Raw genomic sequence first — 13,179 nt, forward strand, 5'->3', positions numbered from 1 at the left:
TTGTAACAGTTGTAGCAAAATAGCATGATCAAATACAGGTTTACATTTAATTACCAGCCTGCAACTCAGAAAAATAAATAAAAGAGCAGTGAGATTTTTCAGTGTAGACAGCGGACAGTGGACTTGCTGTGAGGATTAACCTTTGTGGCTCAATCTTATATTTGAGAAGTTGTCAGTGAACTATGACTACCATGGTGCAATTAAATAAGGAGCTCCAAGATGTTAATTCAGCGATGACGAAGGAATAGTGATTTATCTCCAAGTCATGATCAGAGATGATGAGTGCCCTGGTGAGAGATTTAGGGAATTTGTGATTGATGATGGTGTTTCCATATGTCTGGATGTTGTGCCTGCCTGATTTGGTTAAAATGATGCCTAAATCTGCCACTACTGGATGAAGGCTGATTAAGGCTGAAACAGGTTTGGCGCTGAAATGACCTACCCCTGTTCATATATTACACCTGCATTTGGTTTTCACTGGAAATGCAGCAGGTTAATTGGCATCTGGAAAACATTATTGCTCTGTGGGTAATCTCTCATCGCAAGTGATGATTACTGACGAAGTGTTGCAATTAAAATGCTGGCAGGTAAGTTGCCAACCTGAAAACAAAAGGCAGTATATTTCCAGCAGTATTTGCCTTTGGTATATGATGCATGTATTTCTATTGTGTAATACCCCAGGGTCAAGTTTTTTTTAAACTTTAAAAAGTCAGCTAAACTCTACAGCAAAGCTTTGAAGCTTTGGTTGGCATTTAATAAAGAGCCACAAGAGGATTGAATCTGAGTCAGATAAGAAGTGAGAGCAAGTTGAAGGAGTGGTAAGTTGCTTCTGGGAAGGGACTGCAATTGAGACTGAATATTTCTGCTTTGAAAACAAGTGGAAGTCTGAAACTTTCAAGTCTCCTTTCACCATGGTCAGACCTTCCCAAACATGTTTGCCCTCCAGTTGGCCCCCTTGCACTTAGAATGGCAGGAATGTTGACCTGAAAACTCCTCGGAGGTTCCCGCCATTCCTGGCTAATGAGTGGAAATCAACTAGCTGACAGCTTTTTTTGAAAAACAGAGTGCCTGCTTCTAGATTCCTGAGACCCACCCGATGCTATTCTCTGGAACAGCAACATAAAACCTGCCAGACCTCCAACTTAAAAGCAATTGCTTACTTAAATGTGAAAATCTACATCCTAGATCAATCATAGGACTTTGTTTGCTCTATCAATAAACATTATTCTCCCTTTGATACTCAATATTGAGTGAAGCATAAAGAGTAGTTGAAGCCATGTTGGAGGATCACAACACAACCACTGATATCCTTTTGCATATTTTAGCTGGACTGCTGAGCTCTTCTGGAGGAATTTCTTCAATCTTTTTCACTTTTCTGCTGATGTAGTACTGTTTAGAGCTGCCAGATTTCTGACACCAAGATCATCAAGCACAGCCATCTCAGCAACATTGCAGTCGAACTCCAAACTGTTATTATTGCCTTCCTGGTACAGATGAAGGCTGAAAATTATCCTGACTACTTCTTAACATAGCATAAAGTTGCATGGAATAGCTGGGACCTTTGAATTTCACTGTCTCAATCTTTCACACGTAAAAACGTTCTTTGGTCTCACTCCTTCCTTCAAGCACAATTTGACCTGAAAACCTCCATTGCAGTTTTGACTAGAATTCCCACGTTCTACCTGGCCATAGGACCTGACTATGTAAGATGGATCTCTCAGCATTCAGAGGACTGGAGACACAAGCTGACAGGTGCTCATGATTAGGGCTGTATTTGTCCCTTGTTGGAATACTGTGTCAGTAGAGCATTCTGAATGGTTGTCAACCTATTTGAAATAGCCATCAAAATTCTGCACTGCTGAAGTCGGTTTCTCTTGGCCACTTTGTCCTGCTATCCTTTATATTTAGCAATCTTTTCTCATTTTGCCATGCTCGCATTTAATTTATTTAACTAATTTAAATATTGCTCACTTTATTTTGCATACATTTCACAACTGCCTTTAATTATTTCCCAGTGTTCTCCTCAATACTCCCCAGGTCACCTGATGTATTTTCCAGTGTGTATGTTTATACGTATTCTCTTCCTCTTTTTTTCCCTCTTTTCTTTCTGGAATATGAAGCATCTTGAACATCTTCCAGGGCTACAAAATAATTTATGTCTGAAACATCTTTTGGGTTACATGTTCTTGACAGATGCTTTCTGAACATCTCCAGCATTTTCTGCTTATTTTGTATTTTCAACATTTGCAAGCTTTCTTCTTTCCATTGCTCAAGTCGTTTAGAGGAATACATATGTTTTAATTAAACGTGTTTTTTCCTCAAGTGCCTCAATTCTGTGAAAAATTAATTATGTTCAAATTTTAAGTAACATTATATCTGAGAAGATTTGCATTCATAGACAAGCTAGCGAAAAGTACTTGTTGTCTAATGGGATATTACTCTTCCTTCATTACAGTTTTTCATCAATCCCAGTTTATGTCTTGGCTAGCATGCTTTATAATTACCATTGCTTTTGAAATTGAAGTGTGCACAATTCCTACTGCTCTGAATCATTTCTGAGCTGCCAGTTGAATTTTCTCAATATTCATCCAACTCTGTTTAGTCTGTTAAAATATAAAAGAGAAATTATCTCAGCACCCTTTTCCCCAAACTTAATTTTCTGTGGAATTCTCAACCAAATATTGAATTGTTCACCTTCATTTCCAACTTGTTTGTACACATGATCTCCCCTTTTGTTTGGAGAAACTTGCATTGCATCGTGAATCATTGAATGGATTGTATTAACTGAAGATTGCCAAAGCCATGAGTGGTTGCCAATCATAGATGTTAAACATTCTGAGATGCCCCTGCAGCAAAGATCTTTAAAAGCTGCTCTCTTACTTACTTCATGTCTGTTGAGAGGTGTTATTTCTGAAGGAAGCTGTGAACTTTGTTCTTCGAATGCAGAGAACATAAAGCACATTGACACATGGGTTTAGACACATGGGTTGCCCACACTTCTCTGGTGGAAAAGCAATTGAAGGCAGGTCACATCACATTGTATTCACATTTGTGTGGTGGACGTTTGTTGTGAAGAGAGGGTTGAAGCTGTCCCATTTAGGTCTTTCCCATCTATAATTTTGGCAAGGCAGCCATAACTGTTTTGTGTTAGAGACAAGACATCTGACATTCTCTTCAGCAAATATCACCACGTTAAATGTCTCTCCGTAACCAATCTACGCTAGCAAGAGTTACTGATGCCAGTTTTTTGTGGAATTTACTTTGGTCCTCCAGCCTCAGTTTCCTGCTTACTTGCTATCTCTGCTGGGACAACAGATCTACTCCCTATCATTAATTAGCTTCATCCATAATCCCAGTAGGCATCCTGAAACAGGTTAGAGACCTGGTGCTGAAATGATGGCTGAGCTACCCACCCAGAGTTGAAAACCCTTTCAGTGAAGATAATTTCCAAACATCTGTATCCACACTGTCAATGTATGCCCTGTGGAAAAGTAGGGTATTACAACAGCAACTTTCTGATTTCCCCATTTAACTGTCTGTGTACAGGCATAAGAATTCACTAACAGTTTTACACAGTTTTTGCTGACAGTCTGAACCAAAGACACTTTGTGCAGAGTCTGCATTTCAATTGTAATTGGAAGTTTTTTTTTCTAATGGTCTTGTTATTTTTACCTTGACTCCTATTCTCTCTTTCTCAATCCAAGTCTTACTTGCCTGTCTTGAGTTTGCTTTCTTTACTTGATTTGCCTATGTGCTCGATCAGACATTGCGCTATCCAGTAAAAATATCCAGTTTGATTGCTTAAGGACAAACAAAGTTATTTGTTTTTTTTTTAAGTATAGGTACAAAAGGCATTGATACCTAGGTATTTTTGCAAGGCTATGAATACAGAAGCTCAGCCAATGTTCCAGGTTCAAGTCCTGCCACTGCTGATGGTGGAATTTGAATTCAATCTTTTAAAAAAAAAGGCTGAAATTAGAATCTTCTTGTGATGATGAAACCATTGTAGATTGTTGAAAAGATCCATCTTGCTCACTAACGGCCTTCAAGCAAGGAAATCTCCCATTTTCACCTCATCCATCCTTCATGTGACTCCAGAGCTACAGTAATGTGGTTGACTGTTGATTGCCATTCAGCTATACCAATCACTACAAAGCCTCAACAAAGAAATAAAACCCGACAGATCACCCAGCATCAACCTGGACACCATTAAAGGACAATGACAGAAGCAGTCCTGTCGACCCTGCAAAGTCCTCCTTGCAAACATCTGGAGATTGGTGTCAAAATTAGGAGAGCTGTCTCACAGGTTAATCAGGCAACAGCATGACATTATCTGTAGGTTATGATTCTGTGACAATGTCTCAGACACCACCATTACCATCCCTGGATATGTCCTATCCTAACGACGGGACAGACCCAGCAGAGATGGCAGCACAGTGGCATATCATTGAGAGGGAGTTGCTCTGCGAGTCCTCAACTTTGGCGTCAGACCCAATGAAGTCTCATAGTTCCAAGTTAAGCGTGGAGAAGGAAACCTGCTGATTACCATGTACCATCCTCCCTCAGATGATGAATCAGTACTCCTCCACATTGAACAACAGTTAGAGGAAACCTCGAGGGTGGCAAAGGTGCAAAATGTATTGTGGGTAGAGGATTTCAATGACCACCATCAAGAGTGGCTCAGCAGCAGCATTACTGATTGAGCTGGTCAGAGCCTAAAGGACATAGCTGCTAGATTGAATCTGCAGCTGGTGGTGAGGGAACCAACAAGGGGGAAAAACATACTTGGCCTCATCCTTACCAATGTGCCAGCAGCAGTTGCATCTGTCCATGACAGTCTTGGCAAGCGTGAGCACCAGACAGTGCTTGTGGAGACTAAGTCCCTCCTTCACATTGAGAATACTCCCCATTGTGTTGTGTGGCACTATGACCGTGCTAAAGGGTGCAGACTTTGAACTGATCAGGCAACTCAAGACTAGGTATCCATGAGGTGCTGTAGACCATTAACAGCAGCAGAATTGCACTCTAACTCACTCTGCAATCTCATGGCCCGGCATTTCCCCCACTTAGCCATCACCATCAAGCCAGGTTCCATGGAGAGTGCAGGAGGGCATACCAGGAGCATCACCAGGCATACCAAAAAATGAGGTGGTAACCTGGTGAAGCTACCAAACAGGGTCGCTTACATGCCAGTAGCACAAGCAGCAAGTGATAGACTGAGCTAGACACACTTTCAATCAATGGCAAGATCTAAGCCTCTGCAATCCAGTTGTGAATGGTGGTGGACAATTAAACTACTCGATGGAGGAGGAGGCTCCACAAATATCTCTACCTTCAATGCCCGAAGAGCCAAACACAGCACTGCAAACTGCGAGGCTTAAGCAGTTGCAGTAAAATTCAGTTAGAAGTGCGAAGTGGATGATCCATGTCAGCCTCATCCAGTCATCCCCAGCATTACAGATACCAGCCTTCATCCAATTCAATTCACTAGATGTGACGGTAAGATTTGTTTGGTGGCATTAGGTACAGCAAAGCCTCTGAGCCCTGATGATACTCCGACAATAATACTGAAGACTTCTACCCCAGAATCATCAAGAGTCAATAAGTCCACAGTTTTACTTTTTGTAAAGTTGGATTGGCCATTGCCCGAAAATCACGAAATTGCTTAGCAAAAAAACGACAATATTTAAACTTGCTGCATATTTTTCGTATTTTTAGAAAGTAAGTTTGATTTTGTATGTTCAAAACTACTTACAATGAACCTGTGAGCCAAATTTATTGATTGGAGCATGTATTACAGTAGAAATACAATGTGTTCCCACTCTGACAGCTCAAATTCCTCAAATCGTATGTACAGCAGAGTGTTAAATATTGGATGCTGTGAATTTTTTTGAGTTCTTAAACCGTTGCAGGTAGGGGAATCCACATGGTGTGAGATAAATGCTAGCTGACGATGAAGAAGCACTTGGGAATCTGCTCACAATGTCCACCCTGTAATTTCTTAACAGTTTGTCTTGTCTGACTAAGGTCAGTGTAGTCAGAAAGATGTCAGGGAGTAATGCTACCTACAGCTGATACTGCTTAGCACTTTGAAAAATCAGCTGATTGCTTAAAATTGCTGCTCTGTGTACCATTTTTGATGTATTAATTAACAGGTTATAACTTAGTCTTTTATTTTGTGGGGAGTAGATTCTGTACAATTGTTTCATGAACTATCAATCTTCAAGACTACAATGACTTCAAGACTAAAATCTACAATGAATCAACTAATTCAGCATGGATTATGGAGGTCCACATGAGACAATCCCATTTAAGTGTTATAAACATAAATGTGTTAGCTGTTTCAGGTTTGGGAATGGAACCACCTGAGCATTGACTGTACAGAAAAATTCCGGGCCTTTTTCACAGCCACACACACTCAGCAAAAGTCTATATTGATGATATGATCAAAGAGGATCTTCTGAGCCAGGTCCATTAGATCCTACTAATTGTACCTGACCTCATATATTTGCACTTCTTGTGATCACACTCTAAGCCTTGCTGTTAACTAAGAACAATACCTCTTCTGGAGAAACTCTAAATTTACAATGATACCATCCAGGAGCAAGCAGCCTATTTGATTGTAACCACACCTACAACCACTCATTCCCACACCACAAACAAAGTAGCAGCTATGCATACCACTGAGAAGATATTGTAGAAATTCGCCAAAGATCCTTAGGGAGCACCTTCCAGATCCCAAGACCACTATCATTGAGAAGGACAAAGGGAACAAGTACATAGGAATGCCACCATCTGCAAGTTCCCCTCTAAGCCACACACCTTTCTAACTTGGAAATATTTCACTGTTCTTCCAGTGTCACTGGGTCAAACTGCTTAGTCATATTGTGGGTGTACTTACACCAAATGGATTGCAGCAGTTCCAGAAGGGATTTCACCCTCATCTTCACAAGGGCAACCAGGATGAACAGTAAATGCTGGCCCAGCCAGTCACACCCACATCCCATGGACAACTTGAAGTTGAGTTGGAGCAAGCTGACCATTTGTTCAGGTCTGATTTTCAGACAAACCCACGATAAAGGGTTCACTTGTAATTGTAAGCATTGTGTTGGGAAGGTTTTGCAGTCTTTTTGTAGTGTGCTTTGGGATATTCCTGAAGTTATTAATTGAACCACAGTTAGAGCTAAAATGGGGTATTGACATCCAACATAAACCCAACAGAGCATGGGAAGTGAGAATAAAAGCCTACTGTACTGACCATGAGGTTTAAAGAAATACCTCTCTTATTATAGAGTTTGAACAATCACCGCGAGCCTTGATTCACATTGGAGTGCACACTATGGGACACTGCTATTATTGGAGAACAACCATTTGCAATAAATCCAAGAGCCCTCTGCATTTGACTGGCTTCACCAGTATCAAAATAGATGGTGACCTTGTAAAGATTTTTTTTATATTTCGATATTACTTAGCTGACCTTGAGAAACATCTGAAAGAATGCCTCGTATAAATTATGTGATATCTGTTGTTTAGAATATAAAGTTAATATTAATGTTCAGTTATACTATTATAATCAATTTTCTTAAGGTTGTACACAAATATTAAGAAAATCTTCTGTTTATTTGACCTAAAATAAGGTCAAATTATTCTGGAGAAACCAGAATTATTCTGGAGTTCTTTTCAGGTTTCTCCTCATTAATTTGAAATGAGGCAACAATGGCTTTGACATATAATTGACCATCTTCATATTTTTTAAAACTGCAAAAAAGGAATAATTGAGTTCGTCACTTGCTAAAATATGAGCTTCAATACACCATATCCTCTCCACAGTGTGCCAGAAAAGACTGTAGTCATGTCTATCTTGCAAAGTGCTGGCAGGGCCTTTTCTCAATGTTTCTCATTTGAAAGGTGAGCAATATCACCTCTCATCAGAATAATGTTGCACATGTGAAGTGTTTTATTCATATACTGATTTGCATATGGATTGCAAGGTTGGTTGCAGCTGTAGCTATTTGCTATTTCTAATATGCATTGGGTCTTAAATAAGATGTAATATTATTATACATTATCACTGAACTCTACCCTCGCATTTGGCGACAATGACAGTTTTCATTAGTGAAATGCTCCTTGATGATCTGTGCACTATTTTTGCATCCAGCCATCAGATGAGCAGAACATTTCATTCATGCAAATAACTGAAGTACATTCCATTGTCAGTGTTATTTAGAAAAGTTACAGAAGTAATTTATTTTACATTTACATTTCTTGTAAGTGCAACAGATTTTTGCTCTCTTGTTGACAGTTTTTTTTGTAAAGCTTGACAGAAACAAAATATGGCGCGAGAGGAACACAGCAGGCCAGGCAGCATCAGAAGAGCAGGAAAGCTGATGCTTCGGGTTGGAAGCCTTCTTCAGAAAATATCAGCTTTCCTGCTCCTCTGATGCTGATTGTCCTGCAGTGTTCCTCCAGCTCCACACTGTGTTATCTCAGACCTCAGCATCGGCAGTTCTTACTACCTCTGACAGAACAAAAGTTTTATCGTCCACCTAATGTCTGTATGATCTAGAATTAGGTATTACAAACACTGATACATCAAGGCGCATCTTTGTACCCACATAGCCATAAAGACAACTTGCCAAATAAATTTGCCAAATCTACCTGAGAATAAACCCACCAGAATTTCTTTCTTCTTTAGTGTTCTCTTCAATTAAGTAATGTATCCATGGCTCTTGATTGAGAATTCATCCCTGTGTACTATAAGTAAGTCTACAAGTAAGTCTATTCTCCAGGTTGTATGCATGAATCACAGACGTGTCATTCAAAGAAAATAGCTCAAAATACCCTTAAAGAAGGTGTAATTTTATTTGGAAAGGATACACTTTTTTTTTACCAGCAACAATATTAAACTCATTGGAAGAGATTTGCTCACATTAGATTTGTACATATTATAAATTTATATTGTATTAAATTCCCAAGGAAGTAACAAATTATTCTGATAGCCGACAAGTGAAAAATCCAATGAACTGTTGGTTGTGTTGGTTTAATAATAGAATTGAGTACAATATGCAACTATATTTATTGTGTTTGATTGTCTTCCTCCCCTATATTTTTGGGGAATTTATTTTTAAATGTGGTTTACTGTCCAAGTTGTCATTGTTCAGGCATTTACTCTTGGATGACTGAACATGGTAGGTTAAACATTTGCATGGTTTCTTTGCATTTTTTTTTGCCAGCTCCGCTGAGTGCAGTGTTTTCACTTATGCAGCTTTCTTTCTCTTTCATCTCTCTGTTTTCAGCTACCTGCATTGTTACTTTGAAGCTCAATATAATCTCGGATAGCAATGGTTAGGCACTTTACATCCTACAAGACTCAACCTTAACAATTTTAGATTGTAGACTTTGACCTTTCATTTTGCTTTGCTGGTTTTGTCTTTTTTTTGCTCCTGTTTCTTTCGTGTTATTGGAATCTTCAGCTGTTAACACTTTCAGGAGAAAGATCTTACCTGTCAACTTGTCCCTTTACCTTCTTGTTGCACCATCAATCATATTATCATTTAATTGCTGTTATATTTCATGGCTTCCTTCTGACTTTTTTTCCTATCTTACTCGCATTCATTTGTGTACAGCTGCTCCCATCTTTTAGCTTCTTTTTCAGTTCTGAAGAGGAATCATGGAACTGAAACGCAGAAACAGGATTTGGTAGAAGGGCAGGATTGTTTAGTTTGGAAACTTCCTAACTTGGCAAACCAATCATTTTTCTAGAAGAGCTTTTTTCCCATCATATTCTTGCTCCAGGGAGGAGCAGAGAAGGAGTCCATCTATTGCCTCAAGAGGCTAGGCTGAGGTAGCAACAAAAGTGAGTGGATAGCCTGGTCTGCAGATCAGAATACCAGACTCCATTTACTGGGATGGTGGTCCATTTGTAATGATAACTGCCAAGTCTGAAAAATATCTCCACTAACTTCTTCATATCCCTCTCACCCTTCATGATCCCCTTGTTTCCTAATACACTTCAAAACTTTTCACAACACTACACCCCCATATTTCCCATGCCAGCTCTATACTCCTGTATTCACTGTGCCTACTCAATTTTGCATATCCTCATGCTTCATCATTTCTCCATGCTTCCTCATATTTTGATGTCACGATCATGACCATGCAGGTCCTCCATGTTCCTTCATACCTTTCATACAGCTGATCTATTTTTCTTCATAAACCCAAGTTCTCTCATATTCTCCAACCCACAACCATATCCCTTATATTTACTATGTTCCATATTCTCCTCATATCCCCTCATTCTCCCATTGCTCCCCACAAGGTCTAGTGTATCCTTGAAAGCTGCTCATCCACTCTGCACTATGGATAGACCTCAGGGTCTATTTAAAATGAACACCGACTTGTACACTTAATGGCAAGGTCCTGGGGAGTGTTGCTGAACGAAGATACCATGAAGTGCAGGTTCATAGTTTCTTGAAAGTGGAGCTGCAGGTAGATAGGATAGTGAAGCAGGTATTTGCCATTTAATGGTCAACACTTTGAGTAAAAGAGTTGGGAGGCCATGTTGTAACTGTACAGGACATTGATTGGGCCACTTTTGGAATATTGTGTGCAATTTTGGACACAGCTGTCGGAAGGATGGTATGAAACTTGAAAAAGTTCAGAAGATTTACAAGGGTGTTGCCGGGGTTGGAAAGTTTGAGCCATAGGGAGAGACTGGATAGGCTGGTGCTACTTTCCCTGGAGTGTCAGAGGCAGACGGGTGATCTTATAGAAGTTTAAAAAATTATGAGGGCCATGTATAAGGTAAATAGACAACATCTTTTCCCGGGGGTGGGGGAGTTTAAAACTAGAGGGCATAGGTTTAAGTTGAGAGGAGGAAGATTTAAAAGGGACCGAAGGGGCAGCATTTTCATGTCGAGGGTGGTGCTTCCATGGAACAAGCTGCCAGAGGAAGTGGTGAGGGCTGGTACTGTTACAACATTTAAAAGTCATCTGGATGTGCACATGAATAGGAAGGATTTAGAGGGATTTGGGTCAAATGCTGCCAAATGGGACTAGATTTATTGAGGATATCTGATCAGCATGGTTGAGTTGGACTAATGGAACCGTTTCTGTGCTGTACATCTCTATGACTCAATATCAATCTTTGATCATTTAATCTTATGTATGTATGCCCTACTCTTTAAAGATTCTCCTTAAAAAAGAACATACCCAAACAAATCCCTTCAAGTCGTTCATCTCTTACAGAAACAATAGCTTTTACTAATACGATTAAATAAAGTTAATCCTCCAACATCCTTTTAAAACTGCCAATAGCAAAAATATTGATGTGATCTCCTACCAAGAAACTTAACTGTGAGACTTTTGAATTCCAGCCAAGCATTCATAATGTTCACAGTTGCCATAACAAACTATTTCAGCTCACAGATCTTACCAGTTGTTAAAATTTCCCGAACCAAAGGGTGTCTTTTTCAGAAAGTACTTAAAGGATGTACCAGATAAACAGTGGGGGGGGGCAGTTTAGTTTTCTCTGGAGTAACACCTGGTGAATACTGTTATTTTGAATGGACTTTGGGTATTTAACCTCACTTCAAGTTATTACTCTAGATATCTCATTCACTGCAAAAAAAAACATCAAGCTCAAAATATCACTTATAATTATTGAAACTGAATTAAAGTTTAATTTATTGTTGTTTCAGAATCTTTTGATTAACAAATTCCATTTTATTTATTTGTTTATTTATTTATTTGCTGTTGATCACTAGAGACTGGAGTTCTTGCATGGCTCATGCCTCCTCAGAAACACTTTGAAGCATGTTTGACCACTAACTAGTCTCAACTTCAGTAAAAATATGTAGGCTGGGGTGGTGGTGAGCAGAGCTGAGGGAGTCGAGGGTGTTGTTGCTTAAAATGGCCTGTTCCTGTATTAGAGTTTGTAAGAGTTGGAGAGCTGTATGTGGGTTGGTTACCTGCAACCTTATCCTGCCCTGGCAGAAATGAAGCTCAGAATTGCATCCACCCTACCATTTTTAAAGGGCTCCTCCTTCATCTTAAATCCAACAAATTTCTGGGCCTTTAGTTCATTTTGTCTCTCCACAAAGTCCCCTGGATCTGATGAGCGTTTTCAGTTTTTATTTGGGATTTCTGGCACTCGCGGTATTTCACTTCTGTTGTAGAATTATGCAGGCAGTTTGGGATCTTCAACTTTCTCAGACGATATGGGCGCAGAATGCTCAATCTAGAGATGTATTGATCTTCCCTGGCTTAAAGTTTTTTTTTCAGAGATTATTATTTCTGCTTGTTATGAAGATAAAAGAGATGATTAAGCTTGGTATATACAGAATGCAGTAGACCAGATTTACGTACGACTTAGGAGAGGGTTTAAAATGGAAGTTTGAGCTTATCATTTGGCCTGTTTATGTTGAGTCTTGTGAATTATGCCACTTCATAGAAGATATGATGGAAAGGAATTCAATTTTGCGTCAGCTTAATTGGGTCTGAATTCTGTGTTGCTTCACATCAAAATTAAATGGTCAGCTGTAGTTATAATCATGTGCCAGTGTGATAATCGATTTTGGCATTAACATCTTTACTGCTAGCCCATTGGTCAGCTGCTGATGAGGCTCACAGTTTTAGTTGGCACTCATAAACATGTCACATGCCTGAGCACTTGTTTATTGAAATCTCATTCTGTACATAGAATGGACATGCTGTTGGATTTTTGTTTTCAGCATCAGTCATTAGGCATCTGATGAAAATGTCAATTGGCAATCTAATAAACTGCTGCCAGTAATAGCTTTGCTGATTTGTTTTTGCTTTACATTAATGCAACTTTTTAATGCGTAATAAATTCAATCCATGCTAATATCACAATTGATTTTCTTGCTTTCTGGGTGAAAGATTCATGTATACAGCCCAACAGCTACATCCTCTGACTTCTTCCTTCCTCTCCTCCTTTCACATGAATAATGGAGCATGGTGGGAATGTTCTGGAAGCTTATCTTCTCTTCTGTATTAATATTATTTGGAAAATTTCTGAAGCAGCATCCACCTTCATTTATATAAAACCCTTACATGGTTTAATAAAAGACTGTACTTTGCCGGGGTGTGATTCAGAAAAAGAAAATAACAGTGACCCAGAAAAGGAGATATTAGGACTGGTGAGCAATATTTTGCTCA

At 39.3% G+C, this 13,179-nt stretch overlaps 1 protein-coding gene across 1 annotated transcript in view; it reads left to right on the top strand.

Annotated features, from left to right (window-relative positions):
• Positions 1–13,179, top strand: part of csmd2 (CUB and Sushi multiple domains 2) — a 1,700,996-nt gene that overhangs the window by 810,483 nt on the left and 877,334 nt on the right. The gene's annotated exons all lie outside the window — the stretch shown is intronic.

Source organism: Stegostoma tigrinum, chromosome 24, assembly GCF_030684315.1.
Source record: "Stegostoma tigrinum isolate sSteTig4 chromosome 24, sSteTig4.hap1, whole genome shotgun sequence".
Taxonomy (NCBI): Eukaryota; Metazoa; Chordata; class Chondrichthyes; order Orectolobiformes; family Stegostomatidae; genus Stegostoma; species Stegostoma tigrinum.